This window comes from Carcharodon carcharias, chromosome 17 (assembly GCF_017639515.1).
Source record: "Carcharodon carcharias isolate sCarCar2 chromosome 17, sCarCar2.pri, whole genome shotgun sequence".
NCBI lineage: Eukaryota > Metazoa > Chordata > Chondrichthyes > Lamniformes > Lamnidae > Carcharodon > Carcharodon carcharias.
In genome coordinates this window covers 72,381,452-72,404,309 of record NC_054483.1, presented here as the reverse complement: position 1 = coordinate 72,404,309, position 22,858 = coordinate 72,381,452, and positions in this window count along the sequence as shown.

Genomic DNA, 22,858 nt, shown 5'->3' with positions numbered 1-22,858 from the left:
GTCCTGAAGTGTGCTCTCTGATTATCAGCAGTCGTGAAATCTGCCTTATGATTACCAGCAGTCCTGAAGTCTGCCCTCTGATTACCAGCTGTCCTGAAGTCTGCCCTCTGATTACCAGCTGTCCTGAAGTCTTCACTCTGATTACCAGCAGTCGTGAAATCTGTCTTCTGATTACCAGCAGTCCTGAAGTCTGCCCTCTGATTACCAGCAGTCGTGAAATCTGCATTCTGATTGCCAGCATTCGTGAAGTCTGCCCTCTGATCACCAGCTGTCCTGAAGTTTGCGCTCTGATTTCCAGCAGCCCTGAAGTCTGCCCTCTTATTACTAGCATTTCTGAACTCTGCCTCTGATTACCAGCAGTCCTGAAGTCTGCACTCTGATTTCCAGCTGTCATGAAATCTGCCCTCTGGTTCACAGTAGTCCTGAATTCTGCCTTCAGATTTTCAGCTGTCCTGACGTCTACACGCTGATTAGCAGCAGTCCTAAAGTCGGCCCTCTGTTTACCAGCAGTACTTAATTCTTCACTCTGATTACCAGCAGTCCGGAAGTCTACACTATGATTACCATAGTTCTGAAATCTGCCCTCTGATTACCAACAGTCCTGAGGTCTGCCCTCTGATTACCAGCAGTCCAGAAATCTTCTCTTTGATGTCCATCAGTCCTGAGGTCTGCCCTCTGATTACCAGCAGACCTGAAGTCTACACTCTGATTACCAGCAGTCCTGAAGTCTGCACTCTGATTACCAGCAGTCCAGAAATCTTCTCTCTGATGTCCAACAGTCCTGAGGTCTGCCCTCTGATTACCAGCAGACCTTTAGTCTACACTCTGATTACCAGCAGTCCTGAAGTCTGCCCTCTGATTTCCAGCTGTCCTTGCGTCTTCACTCTGATTATCAGCAGTCGTGAAATCTGCCTTATGATTATCAGCAGTCCTGAAGTCTGCCCTCTGATTATCAGCAGTCGTGAAATCTGCCTTATGATTACCAGCAGTCCTGAAGTCTGCCCTCTGATTACCAGCAGTCCTGAAGTCTGCCCTTTGATTACCAGCTGTCCTGAAGTCTTCACTCTGATTATCAGCAGTCGTGAAATCTGTCTTCTGATTACCAGCAGTCCTGAAGTCTGCCCTCTGATTACCAGCTGTCGTGAAATCTGCATTCTGATTGCCAGCATTCGTGAAGTCTACCCTCTGATCACCAGCTGTCCTGAAGTTTGCGCTCTGATTTCCAGCAGCCCTGAAGTCTGCCCTCTTATTACTAGCATTTCTGAACTCTGCCTCTGATTACCAGCAGTCCTGAAGTCTGCACTCTGATTTCCAGCTGTCCTGAAATCTGCCCTCTGGTTCACAGTAGTCCTGAATTCTGCCTTCAGATTTTCAGCTGTCCTGACGTCTACACGCTGATTAGCAGCAGTCCTAAAGTCGTCCCTCTGATTACCAGCAGTACTTAATTCTTCACTCTGATTACCAGCAGTCCGGAAGTCTACCCTATGATTACCATAGTTCTGAAATCTGCCCTCTGATTACCAACAGTCCTGAGGTCTGCCCTCTGATTACCAGCAGTCCAGAAATCTTCTCTTTGATGTCCATCAGTCCTGAGGTCTGCCCTCTGATTACCAGCAGACCTGAAGTCTACACTCTGATTACCAGCAGTCCTGAAATCTGCCCTCTGATTGCCACCAGTCCTGAAGACTGATCTCTGATTACAAGCAGTGCTGAAGTGTGCCCTCTGATTACCAGCAGTCCTGAAGTCTGCCATCTAATTACCAGCAGTCCTGGAATCTGCCCTCTGATTACCAGCAGTCCTGATGTCTGCCCTCTGATTACCAGTTGTCCTGAAATCCGCCCTCTGATTACCAGCAGTCCTGAAGTCTGCACTCTGATTTCCAGCAGTCCTGAAGTGTCCCCTCTGATTACCAGCAGTTCTGAAGTCTGCCCTCTGATTCACAGCAGTCCTGCATTCTATCCTCTGATTAGCAGCTGTCCTGAAGTCTGCCCTCTGATTACGATCATTCCTGAAGTCTACACTCTGATTGCCAGCAGTCCTGAAATCTATCCTCTGATTACCAGCAGTCCTTAATTCTTCCCTCTGATTACCAGCACTCGTGAAATCTGCCTTCTGATTTCCAGCTGTCCTGACGTCTACATGCTGATTAGCAGCAGTCCTGAAGTCTGCCCTGTGATTAGCAGCAGTCCTGAAGTCTTCACTCTTATTACCAGCAGTCGTGAAATCTGCCCTCTGATTTCCAGCTGTCCTGCGGTCTACACGCTGATTGCCAGCAGTCCTGAAATCTATCCTCTGATTACCAGCAGTCCTTAATTCTTCCCTCTGATTACCAGCACTCGTGAAATCTGCCTTCTGATTTCCAGCTGTCCTGACGTCTACATGCTGATTAGCAGCAGTCCTGAAGTCTGCCCTGTGATTAGCAGCAGTCCTGAAGTCTTCACTCTTATTACCAGCAGTCGTGAAATCTGCCCTCTGATTTCCAGCTGTCCTGCGGTCTACACGCTGATTGCCAGCAGTCCTGAAATCTGCCCTCTGATTACCAGCAGTTCTTAATTCTTCACTCTGATTACCAGCAGTCGTGAAATCTGCCCTCTGATTTCCGGCTGTCCTGACTTCTACACGCTGATTACCAGCAGTCCTGAAGTCTGCACTCTGATTACCAACAGTCCTGAAATCTGCACTCTGATTGCCAGCAGTCCTGAAGTGTGCCCTCTGATTACCAACAGTTCTGAATTCTTCACTCTGATTACCAGCAGTCGTGACATCTGCTCTCTGATTACCAGCTGTCCTGACGTCTACACGCTGATTACCAGCTGTCCTGAAGTCTGCACTCTGATTACCAGCACTCCTGAAATCTTCACTCTGATTTCCAACAGTCCTGAGGTCTGCCCTCGGATTACCAGCAGACCTGAATTCTACACTCTGATTACCAACAGTCCTGAGGTCTGCCCTCTGATTACCAGCAGACCTGAAGTCTACACTCTGATTACCAGCAGTCCTGAAATCTGCCCTCTGATTACCAGCAGTCGTGAATTCTGCACTCTGATTAGCAGCAGTCGTGAAGTCTGCCCTCTTATTACTAGCATTTCTGAACTCTGCCTCTGATTACCAGCAGTCCTGAAGTCTGCACTCTGATTTCCAGCAGTCCTGAAATCTGCCCTCTGGTTCACAGTAGTCCTGAATTCTGCCTTCAGATTTTCAGCTGTCCTGACGTCTACACGTTGATTAGCAGCAGTGCTGAAATCTGCCCTCTGATTACCAACAGTCCTGAGGTCTGCCCTCTGATTACCAGCAGTCCAGAAATCTTCTGTATAATGTCCAACAGTCCTGAGGTCTGCCCTCTGATTACCAGCAGACCTGAAGTCTACACTCTGATTACCAGCAGTCCTGAAATCTGCCCTCTGATTGCCACCATTCCTGAAGGCTGCTCTCTGATTACAAGCAGTGCTGAAGTCTGCCCTCTGATTACCAGCAGTCTTGAAGTCTGCCATCTAATTACCAGCAGTCCTGGAATCTGCCCTCTGATTACCAGCAGTCCTGATGTCTGCCCTCTGATTACCAGTTGTCCTGAAATCTGCCCTCTGATTGCCAGCAGTCCTGAAATCTGACCTCTGATTACCAGCAGTCCTGAATTCTTCACTCCGATTACCAGCAGTCCTGACATCTGCCCTCTGATTACGAGCTGTCCTGACATCTACACGCTGATTACCAGCAGTCCTGAAGTCTGCACTCTGATTACCAGCAGTCCAGAAATCTTCTCTCTGATGTCCAACAGTCCTGAGGTCTGCCCTCTGATTACCAGCAGACCTTTAGTCTACACTCTGATTACCAGCAGTCCTGAAGTCTGCCCTCTGATTACCAGCTGTCCTTGCGTCTTCACTCTGATTATCAGCAGTCGTGAAATCTGCCTTATGATTATCAGCTGTCCTGAAGTCTGCCCTCTGATTATCAGCAGTCGTGAAATCTGCCTTATGATTACCAGCAGTCCTGAAGTCTGCCCTCTGATTACCAGCTGTCCTGAAGTCTTCACTCTGATTATCAGCAGTCGTGAAATCTGTCTTCTGATTACCAGCAGTCCTGAAGTCTGCTCTCTGATTACCAGCAGTCGTGAAATCTGCCCTCTGATTTCCAGCTGTCCTGCGGTCTACACGCTGATTGCCAGCAGTCCTGAAATCTATCCTCTGATTACCAGCAGTCCTTAATTCTTCCCTCTGATTACCAGCACTCGTGAAATCTGCCTTCTGATTTCCAGCTGTCCTGACGTCTACATGCTGATTAGCAGCAGTCCTGAAGTCTGCCCTGTGATTAGCAGCAGTCCTGAAGTCTTCACTCTTATTACCAGCAGTCGTGAAATCTGCCCTCTGATTTCCAGCTGTCCTGCGGTCTACACGCTGATTGCCAGCAGTCCTGAAATCTGCCCTCTGATTACCAGCAGTTCTTAATTCTTCACTCTGATTACCAGCAGTCGTGAAATCTGCCCTCTGATTTCCGGCTGTCCTGACTTCTACACGCTGATTACCAGCAGTCCTGAAGTCTGCACTCTGATTACCAACAGTCCTGAAATCTGCACTCTGATTGCCAGCAGTCCTGAAGTGTGCCCTCTGATTACCAACAGTTCTGAATTCTTCACTCTGATTACCAGCAGTCGTGACATCTGCTCTCTGATTACCAGCTGTCCTGACGTCTACACGCTGATTACCAGCTGTCCTGAAGTCTGCACTCTGATTACCAGCACTCCTGAAATCTTCACTCTGATTTCCAACAGTCCTGAGGTCTGCCCTCGGATTACCAGCAGACCTGAATTCTACACTCTGATTACCAACAGTCCTGAGGTCTGCCCTCTGATTACCAGCAGACCTGAAGTCTACACTCTGATTACCAGCAGTCCTGAAATCTGCCCTCTGATTACCAGCAGTCGTGAATTCTGCACTCTGATTAGCAGCAGTCGTGAAGTCTGCCCTCTTATTACTAGCATTTCTGAACTCTGCCTCTGATTACCAGCAGTCCTGAAGTCTGCACTCTGATTTCCAGCAGTCCTGAAATCTGCCCTCTGGTTCACAGTAGTCCTGAATTCTGCCTTCAGATTTTCAGCTGTCCTGACGTCTACACGCTGATTAGCAGCAGTGCTGAAATCTGCCCTCTGATTACCAACAGTCCTGAGGTCTGCACTCTGATTACCAGCAGTCCAGAAATCTTCTGTATAATGTCCCACAGTCCTGAGGTCTGCCCTCTGATTACCAGCAGACCTGAAGTCTACACTCTGATTACCAGCAGTCCTGAAATCTGCCCTCTGATTGCCACCATTCCTGAAGGCTGCTCTCTGATTACAAGCAGTGCTGAAGTCTGCCCTCTGATTACCAGCAGTCTTGAAGTCTGCCATCTAATTACCAGCAGTCCTGGAATCTGCCCTCTGATTACCAGCAGTCCTGATGTCTGCCCTCTGATTACCAGTTGTCCTGAAATCTGCCCTCTGATTGCCAGCAGTCCTGAAATCTGACCTCTGATTACCAGCAGTCCTGAATTCTTCACTCCGATTACCAGCAGTCCTGACATCTGCCCTCTGATTACGAGCTGTCCTGACATCTACACGCTGATTACCAGCAGTCCTGAAGTCTGCACTCTGATTACCAGCAGTCCAGAAATCTTCTCTCTGATGTCCAACAGTCCTGAGATCTGCCCTCTGATTACCAGCAGACCTTTAGTCTACACTCTGATTACCAGCAGTCCTGAAGTCTGCCCTCTGATTACCAGCTGACCTTGCGTCTTCACTCTGATTATCAGCAGTCGTGAAATCTGCCTTATGATTATCAGCAGTCCTGAAGTCTGCCCTCTGATTACCAGCAGTCCTGAAGTCTGCCCTTTGATTACCAGCTGTCCTGAAGTCTTCACTCTGATTATCAGCAGTCGTGAAATCTGTCTTCTGATTACCAGCAGTCCTGAAGTCTGCCCTCTGATTACCAGCTGTCGTGAAATCTGCATTCTGATTGCCAGCATTCGTGAAGTCTACCCTCTGATCACCAGCTGTCCTGAAGTTTGCGCTCTGATTTCCAGCAGCCCTGAAGTCTGCCCTCTTATTACTAGCATTTCTGAACTCTGCCTCTGATTACCAGCAGTCCTGAAGTCTGCACTCTGATTTCCAGCTGTCCTGAAATCTGCCCTCTGGTTCACAGTAGTCCTGAATTCTGCCTTCAGATTTTCAGCTGTCCTGACGTCTACACGCTGATTAGCAGCAGTCCTAAAGTCGGCCCTCTGATTACCAGCAGTACTTAATTCTTCACTCTGATTACCAGCTGTCCTGAAGTCTACCCTATGATTACCATAGTTCTGAAATCTGCCCTCTGATTACCAACAGTCCTGAGGTCTGCCCTCTGATTACCAGCAGTCCAGAAATCTTCTCTTTGATGTCCATCAGTCCTGAGGTCTGCCCTCTGATTACCAGCAGACCTGAAGTCTACACTCTGATTACCAGCAGTCCTGAAATCTGCCCTCTGATTACCAGCAGTTCTTAATTCTTCACTCTGATTACCAGCAGTCGTGAAATCTGCCCTCTGATTTCCGGCTGTCCTGACTTCTACACGCTGATTACCAGCAGTCCTGAAGTCTGCACTCTGATTACCAACAGTCCTGAAATCTGCACTCTGATTGCCAGCAGTCCTGAAGTGTGCCCTCTGATTACCAACAGTTCTGAATTCTTCACTCTGATTACCAGCAGTCGTGACATCTGCTCTCTGATTACCAGCTGTCCTGACGTCTACACGCTGATTACCAGCTGTCCTGAAGTCTGCACTCTGATTACCAGCACTCCTGAAATCTTCACTCTGATTTCCAACAGTCCTGAGGTCTGCCCTCGGATTACCAGCAGACCTGAATTCTACACTCTGATTACCAACAGTCCTGAGGTCTGCCCTCTGATTACCAGCAGACCTGAAGTCTACACACTGATTACCAGCAGTCCTGAAATCTGCCCTCTGATTACCAGCAGTCGTGAATTCTGCACTCTGATTAGCAGCAGTCGTGAAGTCTGCCCTCTTATTACTAGCATTTCTGAACTCTGCCTCTGATTACCAGCAGTCCTGAAGTCTGCACTCTGATTTCCAGCAGTCCTGAAATCTGCCCTCTGGTTCACAGTAGTCCTGAATTCTGCCTTCAGATTTTCAGCTGTCCTGACGTCTACACGCTGATTAGCAGCAGTGCTGAAATCTGCCCTCTGATTACCAACAGTCCTGAGGTCTGCCCTCTGATTACCAGCAGTCCAGAAATCTTCTGTATAATGTCCAACAGTCCTGAGGTCTGCCCTCTGATTACCAGCAGACCTGAAGTCTACACTCTGATTACCAGCAGTCCTGAAATCTGCCCTCTGATTGCCACCATTCCTGAAGGCTGCTCTCTGATTACAAGCAGTGCTGAAGTCTGCCCTCTGATTACCAGCAGTCTTAAAGTCTGCCATCTAATTACCAGCAGTCCTGGAATCTGCCCTCTGATTACCAGCAGTCCTGATGTCTGCCCTCTGATTACCAGTTGTCCTGAAATCTGCCCTCTGATTGCCAGCAGTCCTGAAATCTGACCTCTGATTACCAGCAGTCCTGAATTCTTCACTCCGATTACCAGCAGTCCTGACATCTGCCCTCTGATTACGAGCTGTCCTGACATCTACACGCTGATTACCAGCAGTCCTGAAGTCTGCACTCTGATTACCAGCAGTCCAGAAATCTTCTCTCTGATGTCCAACAGTCCTGAGGTCTGCCCTCTGATTACCAGCAGACCTTTAGTCTACACTCTGATTACCAGCAGTCCTGAAGTCTGCCCTCTGATTACCAGCTGACCTTGCGTCTTCACTCTGATTATCAGCAGTCGTGAAATCTGCCTTATGATTATCAGCAGTCCTGAAGTCTGCCCTCTGATTACCAGCAGTCCTGAAGTCTGCCCTTTGATTACCAGCTGTCCTGAAGTCTTCACTCTGATTATCAGCAGTCGTGAAATCTGTCTTCTGATTACCAGCAGTCCTGAAGTCTGCCCTCTGATTACCAGCTGTCGTGAAATCTGCATTCTGATTGCCAGCATTCGTGAAGTCTACCCTCTGATCACCAGCTGTCCTGAAGTTTGCGCTCTGATTTCCAGCAGCCCTGAAGTCTGCCCTCTTATTACTAGCATTTCTGAACTCTGCCTCTGATTACCAGCAGTCCTGAAGTCTGCACTCTGATTTCCAGCTGTCCTGAAATCTGCCCTCTGGTTCACAGTAGTCCTGAATTCTGCCTTCAGATTTTCAGCTGTCCTGACGTCTACACGCTGATTAGCAGCAGTCCTAAAGTCGTCCCTCTGATTACCAGCAGTACTTAATTCTTCACTCTGATTACCAGCTGTCCTGAAGTCTACCCTATGATTACCATAGTTCTGAAATCTGCCCTCTGATTACCAACAGTCCTGAGGTCTGCCCTCTGATTACCAGCAGTCCAGAAATCTTCTCTTTGATGTCCATCAGTCCTGAGGTCTGCCCTCTGATTACCAGCAGACCTGAAGTCTACACTCTGATTACCAGCAGTCCTGAAATCTGCCCTCTGATTGCCACCAGTCCTGAAGACTGATCTCTGATTACAAGCAGTGCTGAAGTGTGCCCTCTGATTACCAGCAGTCCTGAAGTCTGCCATCTAATTACCAGCAGTCCTGGAATCTGCCCTCTGATTACCAGCAGTCCTGATGTCTGCCCTCTGATTACCAGTTGTCCTGAAATCCGCCCTCTGATTGCCAGCAGTCCTGAAATCTGACCTCTGATTACCAGCAGTCCTGAAGTCTGCACTCTGATTACCAGCAGTACTGAAATCTGCCCTCTGATTTCCAGCAGTCCTGAAGTGTGCCCTCTGATTACCAGCAGTTCTGAAGTCTGCCCTCTGATTCACAGCAGTCCTGCATTCTATCCTCTGATTAGCAGCTGTCCTGAAGTCTGCCCTCTGATTACGATCATTCCTGAAGTCTACACTCTGATTGCCAGCAGTCCTGAAATCTATCCTCTGATTACCAGCAGTCCTTAATTCTTCCCTCTGATTACCAGCACTCGTGAAATCTGCCTTCTGATTTTCAGCTGTCCTGACGTCTACATGCTGATTAGCAGCAGTCCTGAAGTCTGCCCTGTGATTAGCAGCAGTCCTGAAGTCTTCACTCTTATTACCAGCAGTCGTGAAATCTGCCCTCTGATTTCCAGCTGTCCTGCGGTCTACACGCTGATTGCCAGCAGTCCTGAAATCTGCCCTCTGATTACCAGCAGTTCTTAATTCTTCACTCTGATTACCAGCAGTCGTGAAATCTGCCCTCTGATTTCCGGCTGTCCTGACTTCTACACGCTGATTACCAGCAGTCCTGAAGTCTGCACTCTGATTACCAACAGTCCTGAAATCTGCACTCTGATTGCCAGCAGTCCTGAAGTGTGCCCTCTGATTACCAACAGTTCTGAAGTCTGCCCTCTGATTCACAGCAGTCCTGCATTCTATCCTCTGATTAGCAGCTGTCCTGAAGTCTGCCCTCTGATTACGATAATTCCTGAAGTCTGCACTCTGATTACCAGCAGTCCAGAAATCTTCTCTCTGATGTCCAACAGTCCTGAGGTCTGCCCTCTGATTACCAGCAGACCTTTAGTCTACACTCTGATTACCAGCAGTCCTGAAGTCTGCCCTCTGATTATCAGCAGTCGTGAAATCTGCCTTATGATTATCAGCAGTCCTGAAGTCTGCCCTTTGATTACCAGCTGTCATGAAGTCTTCACTCTGATTACCAGCTGTCGTGAAATCTGCATTCTGATTGCCAGCATTCGTAAAGTCTACCCTCTGATCACCAGCTGTCCTGAAGTTTGCGCTCTGATTTCCAGCAGCCCTGAAGTCTGCCCTCTTATTACTAGCATTTCTGAACTCTGCCTCTGATTACCAGCAGTCCTGAAGTCTGCACTCTGATTTCCAGCTGTCCTGAAATCTGCCCTCTGGTTCACAGTAGTCCTGAATTCTGCCTTCAGATTTTCAGCTGTCCTGACGTCTACACGCTGATTAGCAGCAGTCCTAAAGTCGGCCCTCTGATTACCAGCAGTACTTAATTCTTCACTCTGATTACCAGCTGTCCTGAAGTCTACCCTATGATTACCATAGTTCTGAAATCTGCCCTCTGATTACCAACAGTCCTGAGGTCTGCCCTCTGATTACCAGCAGTCCAGAAATCTTCACTTTGATGTCCATCAGTCCTGAGGTCTGCCCTCTGATTACCAGCAGACCTGAAGTCTACACTCTGATTACCAGCAGTCCTGAAATCTGCCCTCTGATTACCAGCAGTTCTTAATTCTTCACACTGATTACCAGCAGTCGTGAAATCTGCCCTCTGATTTCCCGCTGTCCTGACTTCTACACGCTGATTACCAGCAGTCCTGAAGTCTGCCCTCTGATTACCATAGTCCTAAAATCTGTCCTCTGATTACCAGCAGTCCTTAATTCTTCCCTCAGATTACCAGCACTCGTGAAATCTGCCTTCTGATTTCCAGCTGTCCTGACGTCTACATGCTGATTAGCAGCAGTCCTGAAGTCTGCCCTGTGATTAGCAGCAGTCCTGAAGTCTTCACTCTGATTACCAGCACTCGTGAAATCTGCCCTCTGATTTCCAGCTGTCCTGCGGTCTACACGCTGATTGCCAGCAGTCCTGAAATCTGCCCTCTGATTACCAGCAGTTCTTAATTCTTCACTCTGATTACCAGCAGTCCTGAAATCTGCCCTCTGATTTCCGGCTGTCCTGACTTCTACACGCTGATTGCCAGCAGTCCTGAAGTCTGCACTCTGATTACCATAGTCCTGAAATCTGCCCTCTGATTACCAGCAGTCCTGAATTCTTCACTCTGATTACCAGCAGTCGTGACATCTGCTCTCTGATTACCAGCTGTCCTGACGTCTACACGCTGATTACCAGCTGTCCTGAAGTCTGCACTCTGATTACCAGCACTCCTGAAATCTTCACTCTGATTTCCAACAGTCCTGAGGTCTGCCCTCTGATTACCAGCAGACCTGAAGTCTACACACTGATTACCAGCAGTCCTGAAATCTGCCCTCTGATTACCAGCAGTCGTGAATTCTGCACTCTGATTAGCAGCAGTCGTGAAGTCTGCCCTCTTATTACTAGCATTTCTGAACTCTGCCTCTGATTACCAGCAGTCCTGAAGTCTGCACTCTGATTTCCAGCAGTCCTGAAATCTGCCCTCTGGTTCACAGTAGTCCTGAATTCTGCCTTCAGATTTTCAGCTGTCCTGACGTCTACACGCTGATTAGCAGCAGTGCTGAAATCTGCCCTCTGATTACCAACAGTCCTGAGGTCTGCCCTCTGATTACCAGCAGTCCAGAAATCTTCTGTCTAATGTCCAACAGTCCTGAGGTCTGCCCTCTGATTACCAGCAGACCTGAAGTGTACACTCTGATTACCAGCAGTCCTGAAATTTGCCCTCTGATTGCCACCATTCCTGAAGGCTGCTCTCTGATTACAAGCAGTGCTGAAGTCTGCCCTCTGATTACCAGCAGTCTTGAAGTCTGCCATCTAATTACCAGCAGTCTTGAAATATGCCCTCTGATTACCAGCAGTCCTGATGTCTGCCCGCTGATTACCAGTTGTCCTGAAATTGGCCCTCAGATTGCCAGCAGTCCTGAAATCTGCCTTCTGATTACCAGCAGTCCTGAATTCTTCACTCTGATTACCAGCAGTCGTGACATCTGCCCTCTCATTACCAGCTGTCCTGACGTCTACAAGCTGATTACCAGCAGTCCTGAAGTTTGCACTCTGATTACCAGAAGTCCTGAAATCTGCACTCTGATTTCCAACAGTCCTGAGGTCTGCCCTCTGATTGCTAGCTGTCCTGATGTCTACACACTGATTACCAGCAGAACTGAGGTATACACTCTGATTATCAGCAGTCCTGAAATCTTCCCTCTGATTACGTGCAGTCCTGAAGTCTGCCCTCTGATTACGAGCACTCCTGAATTCTGCCCTCTGATTACGAGCAGTCTTGAAGTCTGCGCACTGATAGCAGCAGTCCTGAAGTCTGCCCTCCTATTACCAACTGTCCTGAAGTCTTCACTCTGATTTCCAACAGTCCTGAGGTCCGCCCTCAGATTACCAGCAGACCTGAAGTCTACTCTCTGATTACCAGCAGTCCTGAAATCTTCCCTCTGATTTCGAGCAGTCCTGACGTCTGTCCTCTGATTACCAGCAGTCCTGAACTCTGCCCTCTGATTACCAGCAATCCTGAAATCTGCTCTCTGATTACCAGCAGTCTTGAAGTCTGCACTTTGATTACCAGCAGTCCTGAAGTCTGCCCTCTGATTACCTGCAGTCCTAAAATCTTCACTCTGATTACCAGCAGTCGTGAAATCTGCCCTCTGATTTCCCGCTGTCCTTACTTCTACATGCTGATTACCAGCAGTCCTGAATTCTGCCCTCTGATTACCATAGTTCTGAAATCTTCCCTCTGATTACCAACAGTCCTGAGGTCTGCCCTTTGATTACCAGCAGACCTGAAGTCTACACTCTGATTACTAGCAGCCCTGAAATCTGCCCTCTGATTGCCAGCAGTCCTGAAGGCTGCCCTCTGATTATCAGCAGTTCTGAAGTGTGCCCTCTGATTTCTAGCAGACCTGAAGTCTGCCATCTAATTACCAGCAGTCCTGGAATCTGCCCTCTGATTACCAGCAGTCCTGATGTCTGCCCTCTGATTACCAGTTGTCCTGTAATCTGCCCTCTGATTGCCAGGCGTCCTGAAATCTGACCTCTGATTACCAGCAGTCCTGAATTCTTCACTCTGATTACCAGCAGTCGTGACATCTGCCCTCTGAATAGCTGCTGTCCTGACGTCTACACTCTTATTACCAGCTGTCCTGAAATCTTCCCTCTGATTACCAGCAGTCCTGAAGTCTGCCCTCTGATTACCAGCAGTCCTGAAGTCTGTCCTCTGATTACCAGCACTCCTAAAATCTGCCTACTGATTGCCAGCAGTCTTGAAGTCTGCCCTGTGATTACCAGCTGTCCTGAAGTTTGCCCTCTGATTTCCAACAATCCTAAGGTCTGCCCTCTGATTACCAGCAGACCTGAAGTCTACACTCTGATTACCAGCAGTCCTGAAATCTTCCCTCTGATTTCGAACAGTCCTGAAGTCTGCCCTCTGATTACCAGCATTCTTGAAGTCTGCACATTGATTACCAGCAGTCCTGAAGTCTGCCCTCTTATTACTAGCATTTCTGAACTCTGCCTCTGATTACGAGCAGTCTTGAAGTCTGCACTCTAATTTCCTGCAGTCCTGAAATCTGCCCTCTGAATACCAGCAGTCCTGAAGTCTGCCCCCTTATTCGCAGCAGTCCTGAATTCTGTCCTCTGATTACCAGCTGTCCTGAATTCTGCACTCTGATTACCAGCAGTCCTGAAGTCTACACTCTGATTGTGAGCAGTCCTGAAATTGGCCCTCTGATTAACAGCAGTCCTTAATTCTTCACTTTAATTCCAGCAGTCGTGAAATCTGCCCTCTCATTTCCCGCACTCCTATCGTCTACACGCTGATTAGCAGCAGTCCAGAAGTCTGCCCTCTGATTACCAGCAGACCTGAAGTCTACACTCTGATTACCAGCAGTCCTGAAATCTTCCCTCTGATTTCGAACAGTCCTGAAGTCTGCCCTCTGATTACCAGCAGTCTTGAAGTCTGCACTTTGATTACCAGCAGTCCTGAAGTCTGCTCTCTTATTACTAGCATTTCTGAACTCTGCCTCTGATTACGAGCAGTCTTGAAGTCTGCACTCTAATTTCCTGCAGTCCTGAATTCTGTCCTCTGATTACCAGCTGTCCTGAATTCTGCACTCTAATTGCCAGCAGTCCTGAAATCTGCCCTCTGATTAACAGCAGTCCTTAATTCTTCACTTTAATTCCAGCAGTCGTGAAATCTGCCCTCTCATTTCTCGCTCTTCTATCGTCTACACGCTGATTAGCAGCAGTCCAGAAATCTGCCCTCTGATTACCAGCAGTCCTTAATTCTTCCCTCTGCTTACCAGCAGTCGTGAAATCTACCCTCTGATTACCAGCTGTCCTGAAGTCTTTACGCTGATTATCAACAGTCGTGAAATCTGCCTTAAGATTAGCAGCAGTCCTGAATTCTGCCCTCTGATTACCAGCAGGCCTGAAATCTGCCTTCTGATTGCCAGCAGTCGTGAAGTCTGACCTGTGATTACCAGCTGTCCTGAAGTTTGCCCTCTGATTACGAGCAGTCCTGAAGTCTGCACTCTGATTTCAAGCAGCCCTGTAATATGCCCTCTGAATACCAGCAGTCCTGACGTCTGTCCTCTGATTCGCAGCAGTCCTGAATTCTTTCCTCTGATTACTAGCTGTCCTGAAGTCTGCCCTTTGATTACCAGCAGTCCTGAAGTCTACACTCTGATTTCCAGCAGTCCTGAAATCTGCCCTCTGATTAACAGCAGTCCTTAATTCTTCACTTTAATTCCAGCAGTCGTGAAATCTGCCCTCTGATTTCCCGCTGTCCTATTGTCTACACGCTGATTAGCAGCAGTCCTGAAGTCTGCCCTCTGATTAGCAGCAGTCCTTAATTCTTCGCTCTGATTACCAGCATTCGTGAAATATGCCCTCTGATTTCCAGCTGTCCTGATGTCTACACGCTGATTACCAGCAGAACTGAGGTATAAAATCTGATTACCAGCAGTCCTGAAATCTTCCCTCTGATTATGAGCAGTCCTGAAGTCTGCCCTCTGATTACGAGCACTCCTGAAGTATGCCCTCTGATTACCAGCAGTCTTGAAGTCTGCACACTGATTAGCAGCAGTCCTGAAGTCTGCCCTCCTATTACCAGCTGTCCTGAAGTCTTCACTCTGATTTCCAACAGACCTGAGGTCTGCCCTCAGATTACCAGCAGACCTGAAGTCTACTCTCTGATTACCAGCAGTCCTGAAATCTTCCCTCTGATTTCGAGCAGTCCTGACGTCTGTCATCTGATTACCAGCAGTCCTGAAATCTGCCCTCTGATTACCAGCAGTCTTGAAGTCTGCACTTTGATTACCAGCAGTCCTGAAGTCTGCCCTCTGATTACCAGCAGTCCTAAAATCTGCACTCTGATTGCTAGCAATCTTGAAGTCTGCCCTCTTATTACTAGAATTTCTGAACTCTGCCTCTGATTACCAGCAGTCCTGAAATCTGCACTCTGATTTCCAGCAGTCCTGTAATCTGCCCTCTGAATACCAGCAGTCCTTAAGTCTGCCCTCTAATTCGCAGCAGTCCTGAATTCTGTCCTCTGACTACCAGCTGTCCTGAAGTCTGTACTCTGATTACCAGCAGTCCTGAAGTCTACACTCTGATTGCCAGCAGTCCTGAAATCTGCCCTCTGATTAACAGCAGTCCTTAATTCTTCACTTTAATTCCAGCAGTCGTGAAATATGTCCTCTCATTTCCCGCTCTCCTATCGTCTACACGCTGATTCGCAGCAGTCCTGAAATCTGCCCTCTGATTACCAGCAGTCCTTAATTCTTCCCTCTGCTTACCAGCAGGCGTGAAATCTGCATTCTGATTTCCAGCTGTCCTGACATCTACACGCTGATAGGCAGCAGTACTGAAGTCTGCCCTCTGATTAGCAGCAGTCCTTAATTCTTCACTCTGATTACCAGCAGTCGTGAAATCTGCCCTCTGATTTCCAGCTGTCCTGCGGTCTACACGCTGATTACCAGCAGTCCTGAAATCTGCCTTCTGATTACCTGCAGTCCTTAATTCTTCACTCTGATTACCAGCAGTCGTGAAATCTGCCTTCTGATTTCCCGCTGTCCTGACTTCTACACGCTGATTACCAGCAGTCCTGAAGTCTGCCCTCTGATTACCATACTCCTGAAATCTTCCCTCTGATTAACAACAGTCCTGAAATCTGCCCTCTGATTACCAGCAGAGCTGAAGTCTACACTCTGATTACCAGCAGTCCTGAAATCTGCCTTCTGATTTACAGCTGTCCTGACGTCTACACGCTGATTACCAGCGGTCCTAAATTCTGCCCTCTGATTACCAGCAGTCCTGATGTCTGCCCTCTGATTTCCAGCATTTGTGAAGTCTGCCCTCTGATCACCAGCTGTCCTGAAGTTTGCCCTCTGATTTCCAGCAGCCCTGAAGTCTGCCATCTTATTATTAGCATTTCTGAACTCTGCCTCCGATTACCAGCAGTCCTGAAGTCTGCACTCTGATTTCCAGCAGTCCTGTAATCTGCCGTCTGAATACCAGCAGTCCTGAAGTCTGCCCTCTGATTCGCAGCAGTCCTGAATTCTGTCCTCTGATTACCAGCTGTCCGGAAGTCTGCCCTCTGATTACCAGCAGTCCTGAAGTCGACACTCTGATTAACAGCACTCATAAAATCTGCCTTCTGACTGCCAGCAGTCTTGAAGTCTGCCAATGATTACCAGCTCTCCTGAAATCTGCCATCTGATTTCCAACAGTCCTGAGATCTGCCCTTTGATTACCAGCAGACCTGAAGTCTACACTCTGATTACCAGCAGTCCTGAAATCTGCCCTCTGATTGCCAGCAGTCCTGAAGGCTGCCCTCTGATTACCAGCAGTTCTGAAGTGTGCCCTCTGATTACCAGCAGTCCTGAAGTCTGCACTCTGATTACCAGCACTCCTAAAATCTGACTTCTGATTGCCAGAAGTCTTGAAGTCTGCCCTCTGATTACGAACAGTCCTGAAGTCTGCCCTCTGATTACCAGTTGTCCTGAAATCTGCCCTCTTTTTAGCAGTAGTCCTGAAGTCTGCCGTCTGATTAACAGCAGTCCTTAATTCTTCACTTTAATGCCAGCAGTCGTGAAATCTGCCGTCTGATTTCCCGCTGTCCTATTGTCTACACGCTGATTAGCAGCAGTCCTGAAGTCTGCCCTCTGATTAGCAGCAGTCCTTAATTCTTCGCTCTGATTACCAGTATTCGTGAAATATGCCCTCTGATTTCCAGCTGTCCTGATGTCTACACGCTGATTACCAGCAGAACTGAGGTATACACTCTGATTACCAGCAGTCCTAAAATCTTCCCTCTGATTACGAGCAGTCCTGAAGTCTGCCCTCTGATTACGAGCACTCCTGAAGTCTGCCCTCTGATTACCAGCAGTCTTGAAGTCTGCACACTGATTAGCAGCAGTCCTGAAGTCTGCCCTCCTATTACCAGCTGTCCTGAAGTCTTCACTCTGAATTCCAACAGTCCTGAGGTCTGCCCTCAGATTGCCAGCAGACCTGAAGTCTACTCTCTGATTACCAGCAGTCCTGAAAGCTTCCCTCTGATTTCGAGCAGTCCTGACGTCTGTCCTCTGATTACCAGCAGTCCTGAAATCTGCCCTCTGATTACCAGCAATCCTGAAATCTGCTCTCTGATTACCAGCAGTCTTGAAGTCTGCACTTTGATTACCAGCAGTCCTGAAGTCTGCCCTCTGATTACCAGCAGTCCTGAAATCTGCCTTGTGATTGCTAGCAATCTTGAATTCTGCCCTCTTATTACTAGCATTTCTGAACTCTGCCTCTGATTACCAGCAGTCCTGAAGTCTGCACTCTGATTTCCAGCAGTCCTGAAATCTGCCCTCTGAATACCAGCAGTCCTTAAGTCTGCCCTCTGATTCGCAGCAGTCCTGATTTCTGTCCTCTGATTACCAGCTGTCCTGAAGTCTACACTCTGATTGCCAGCAGACCTGAAATTGGCCCTCTGTTTAACTGCAGTCCTTAATTCTTCACTTTAATTCCAGCAGTTTTGAAATCTGCCCTCTGATTACAAGCAGTCCTTAATTCTTCCCTCTGCTTACCAGCAGTCGTGAAATCTGCATTCTGATTTCCAGCTGTCCTGACGTCTATACGCTGATTAGCAGCAGTACTGAAGTCTGCCCTCTGATTAGCAGCAGTCCTTAATTCTTCGCTCTGATTACCAGCAGTCGTGAAATCTGCCCTCTGATTTCCTGCTGTCCTGATGTCTACACGCTGATTACCAGCAGAACTGAAGTATACACTTTGATTACCAGCAGTCCTGAAATCTTCCCTCTGATTACGAGCAGTCCTGAAGTCTGCCCTCTGATTACGAGCACTCCTGAATTCTGCCCTCTGATTACCAGCAGTCTTGAAGTCTGCACACTGATTAGCAGCAGTCCTGAAGTCTGCCCTCCTATTACCAGCTGTCCTGAAGTCTTCACTCTGATTTCCAACAGTCCTGAGGTCTGCCCTCAGATTACCAGCAGACCTGAAGTCTACTCTCTGATTACCAGCAGTCCTGAAATCTTCCCTCTGATTTCGAGCAGTCCTGAAGTCTGTCCTCTGATTACCAGCAGTCCTGAAATCTGCCCTCTGATTACCAGCAATCCTGAAATCTGCTCTCTGATTACCAGCAAGCTTGAAGTCTGCACTTTGATTAACAGCAGTCCTGAAGTCTGCCCTCTGATTACCTGCAGTCCTAAAATCTTCCCTCTGATTACCAACAGTCCTGAGGTCTGCCCTCTGATTACCAGCAGACCTGAAGTCTACACTCTGATTACTAGCAGCCCAGAAATCTGCCCTCTGATTGCCAGCAGTCCTGAAGGCTGCCCTCTGATTATCAGCAGTTCTGAAGTGTGCCCTCTGATTTCTAGCAGACCTGAAGTCTGCCATCTAATTACCAGCAGTCCTGGAATCTGCCCTCTGATTACCAGCAGTCCTGATGTCTGCCCTCTGATTACCAGTTGTCCTGTAATCTGCCCTCTGATTGCCAGGCGTCCTGAAATCTGACCTCTGATTACCAGCAGTCCTGAATTCTTCACTCTGATTACCAGCAGTCGTGACATCTGCCCTCTGAATAGCTGCTGTCCTGACGTCTACACTCTTATTACCAGCTATCCTGAAATCTTCCCTCTGATTACCAGCAGTCCTGAAGTCTGCCCTCTGATTACCAGCAGTCCTGAAGTCTGCCCTCTGATTACCAGCACTCCTAAAATCTGCCTACTGATTGCCAGCAGTCCTGACGTCTGCCCTGTGATTACCAGCTGTCCTGAAGTTGGCCCTCTGATTTCCAACAATCCTGAGGTCTGCCCTCTGATTACCAGCAGACCTGAAGTCTACACTCTGATTACCAGCAGTCCTGAAATCTTCCCTCTGATTTCGAACAGTCCTGAAGTCTGCCCTCTGATTACCAGCATTCTTGAAGTCTGCACATTGATTACCAGCAGTCCTGAAGTCTGCTCTCTTATTACTAGCATTTCTGAACTCTGCCTCTGATTACGAGCAGTCTTGAAGTCTGCACTCTAATTTCCTGCAGTCCTGAAATCTGCCCTCTGAATACCAGCAGTCCTGAAGTCTGCCCCCTTATTCGCAGCAGTCCTGAATTCTGTCCTCTGATTACCAGCTGTCCTGAATTCTGCACTCTGATTACCAGCAGTCCTGAAGTCTACACTCTGATTGCGAGCAGTCCTGAAATTGGCCCTCTGATTAACAGCAGTCCTTAATTCTTCACTTTAATTCCAGCAGTCGTGAAATCTGCCCTCTCATTTCCCGCTCTCCTATCGTCTACACGCTGATTAGCTTGAAGTCTGCACTTTGATTACCAGCAGTCCTGAAGTCTGCTCTCTTATTACTAGCATTTCTGAACTCTGCCTCTGATTACGAGCAGTCTTGAAGTCTGCACTCTAATTTCCTGCAGTCCTGAAATCTGCCCTCTGAATACCAGCAGTCCTGAAGTCTGCCCTCTTATTCGCAGCAGTCCTGAATTCTTTCCTCTGATTACTAGCTGTCCTGAAGTCTGCCCTTTGATTACCAGCAGTCCTGAAGTCTACACTCTGATTGCCAGCAGTCCTGAAATCTGCCCTCTGATTACCAGCAGTTCTTAATTCTTCGCTCTGATTACCAGCATTCGTGAAATATGCCCTCTGATTTCCAGCTGTCCTGATGTCTACACGCTGATTACCAGCAGAACTGAGGTATACAATCTGATTACCAGCAGTCCTGAAATCTTCCCTCTGATTATGAGCAGTCCTGAAGTCTGCCCTCTGATTACGAGCACTCCTGAAGTATGCCCTCTGATTACCAGCAGTCTTGAAGTCTGCACACTGATTAGCAGCAGTCCTGAAGTCTGCCCTCCTATTACCAGCTGTCCTGAAGTCTTCACTCTGATTTCCAACAGACCTGAGGTCTGCCCTCAGATTACCAGCAGACCTGAAGTCTACTCTCTGATTACCAGCAGTCCTGAAATCTTCCCTCTGATTTCGAGCAGTCCTGACGTCTGTCATCTGATTACCAGCAGTCCTGAAATCTGCCCTCTGATTACCAGCAGTCTTGAAGTCTGCACTTTGATTACCAGCAGTCCTGAAGTCTGCCCTCTGATTACCAGCAGTCCTAAAATCTGCACTCTGATTGCTAGCAATCTTGAAGTCTGCCCTCTTATTACTAGAATTTCTGAACTCTGCCTCTGATTACCAGCAGTCCTGAAATCTGCACTCTGATTTCCAGCAGTCCTGTAATCTGCCCTCTGAATACCAGCAGTCCTTAAGTCTGCCCTCTAATTCGCAGCAGTCCTGAATTCTGTCCTCTGACTACCAGCTGTCCTGAAGTCTGTACTCTGATTACCAGCAGTCCTGAAGTCTACACTCTGATTGCCAGCAGTCCTGAAATCTGCCCACTGATTAACAGCAGTCCTTAATTCTTCACTTTAATTCCAGCAGTCGTGAAATATGTCCTCTCATTTCCCGCTCTCCTATCGTCTACACGCTGATTCGCAGCAGTCCTGAAATCTGCCCTCTGATTACCAGCAGTCCTTAATTCTTCCCTCTGCTTACCAGCAGGCGTGAAATCTGCATTCTGATTTCCAGCTGTCCTGACATCTACACGCTGATAGGCAGCAGTACTGAAGTCTGCCCTCTGATTAGCAGCAGTCCTTAATTCTTCACTCTGATTACCAGCAGTCGTGAAATCTGCCCTCTGATTTCCAGCTGTCCTGCGGTCTACACGCTGATTACCAGCAGTCCTGAAATCTGCCTTCTGATTACCTGCAGTCCTAAAATCTTCACTCTGATTACCAGCAGTCGTGAAATCTGCCCTCTGATTTCCCGCTGTCCTTACTTCTACACGCTGATTACCAGCAGTCCTGAAGTCTGCCCTCTGATTACCATAGTCCTGAAATCTTCCCTCTGATTACCAACAGTCCTGAGGTCTGCCCTCTGATTACCAGCAGACCTGAAGTCTACACTCTGATTACTAGCAGCCCAGAAATCTGCCCTCTGATTGCCAGCAGTCCTGAAGGCTGCCCTCTGATTATCAGCAGTTCTGAAGTGTGCCCTCTGATTTCTAGCAGACCTGAAGTCTGCCATCTAATTACCAGCAGTCCTGGAATCTGCCCTCTGATTACCAGCAGTCCTGATGTCTGCCCTCTGATTACCAGTTGTCCTGTAATCTGCCCTCTGATTGCCAGGCGTCCTGAAATCTGACCTCTGATTACCAGCAGTCCTGAATTCTTCACTCTGATTACCAGCAGTCGTGACATCTGCCCTCTGAATAGCTGCTGTCCTGACGTCTACACTCTTATTACCAGCTGTCCTGAAATCTTCCCTCTGATTACCAGCAGTCCTGAAGTCTGCCCTCTGATTACCAGCAGTCCTGAAGTCTGCCCTCTGATTACCAGCACTCCTAAAATCTGCCTACTGATTGCCAGCAGTCCTGAAGTCTGCCCTGTGATTACCAGCTGTCCTGAAGTTGGCCCTCTGATTTCCAACAATCCTGAGGTCTGCCCTCTGATTACCAGCAGACCTGAAGTCTACACTCTGATTACCAGCAGTCCTGAAATCTTCCCTCTGATTTCGAACAGTCCTGAAGTCTGCCCTCTGATTACCAGCATTCTTGAAGTCTGCACATTGATTACCAGCAGTCCTGAAGTCTGCTCTCTTATTACTAGCATTTCTGAACTCTGCCTCTGATTACGAGCAGTCTTGAAGTCTGCACTCTAATTTCCTGCAGTCCTGAAATCTGCCCTCTGAATACCAGCAGTCCTGAAGTCTGCCCCCTTATTCGCAGCAGTCCTGAATTCTGTCCTCTGATTACCAGCTGTCCTGAATTCTGCACTCTGATTACCAGCAGTCCTGAAGTCTACACTCTGATTGCGAGCAGTCCTGAAATTGGCCCTCTGATTAACAGCAGTCCTTAATTCTTCACTTTAATTCCAGCAGTCGTGAAATCTGCCCTCTCATTTCCCGCTCTCCTATCGTCTACACGCTGATTAGCTTGAAGTCTGCACTTTGATTACCAGCAGTCCTGAAGTCTGCTCTCTTATTACTAGCATTTCTGAACTCTGCCTCTGATTACGAGCAGTCTTGAAGTCTGCACTCTAATTTCCTGCAGTCCTGAAATCTGCCCTCTGAATACCAGCAGTCCTGAAGTCTGCCCTCTTATTCGCAGCAGTCCTGAATTCTTTCCTCTGATTACTAGCTGTCCTGAAGTCTGCCCTTTGATTACCAGCAGTCCTGAAGTCTACACTCTGATTGCCAGCAGTCCTGAAATCTGCCCTCTGATTACCAGCAGTTCTTAATTCTTCGCTCTGATTACCAGCATTCGTGAAATATGCCCTCTGATTTCCAGCTGTCCTGATGTCTACACGCTGATTACCAGCAGAACTGAGGTATACAATCTGATTACCAGCAGTCCTGAAATCTTCCCTCTGATTATGAGCAGTCCTGAAGTCTGCCCTCTGATTACGAGCACTCCTGAAGTATGCCCTCTGATTACCAGCAGTCTTGAAGTCTGCACACTGATTAGCAGCAGTCCTGAAGTCTGCCCTCCTATTACCAGCTGTCCTGAAGTCTTCACTCTGATTTCCAACAGACCTGAGGTCTGCCCTCAGAT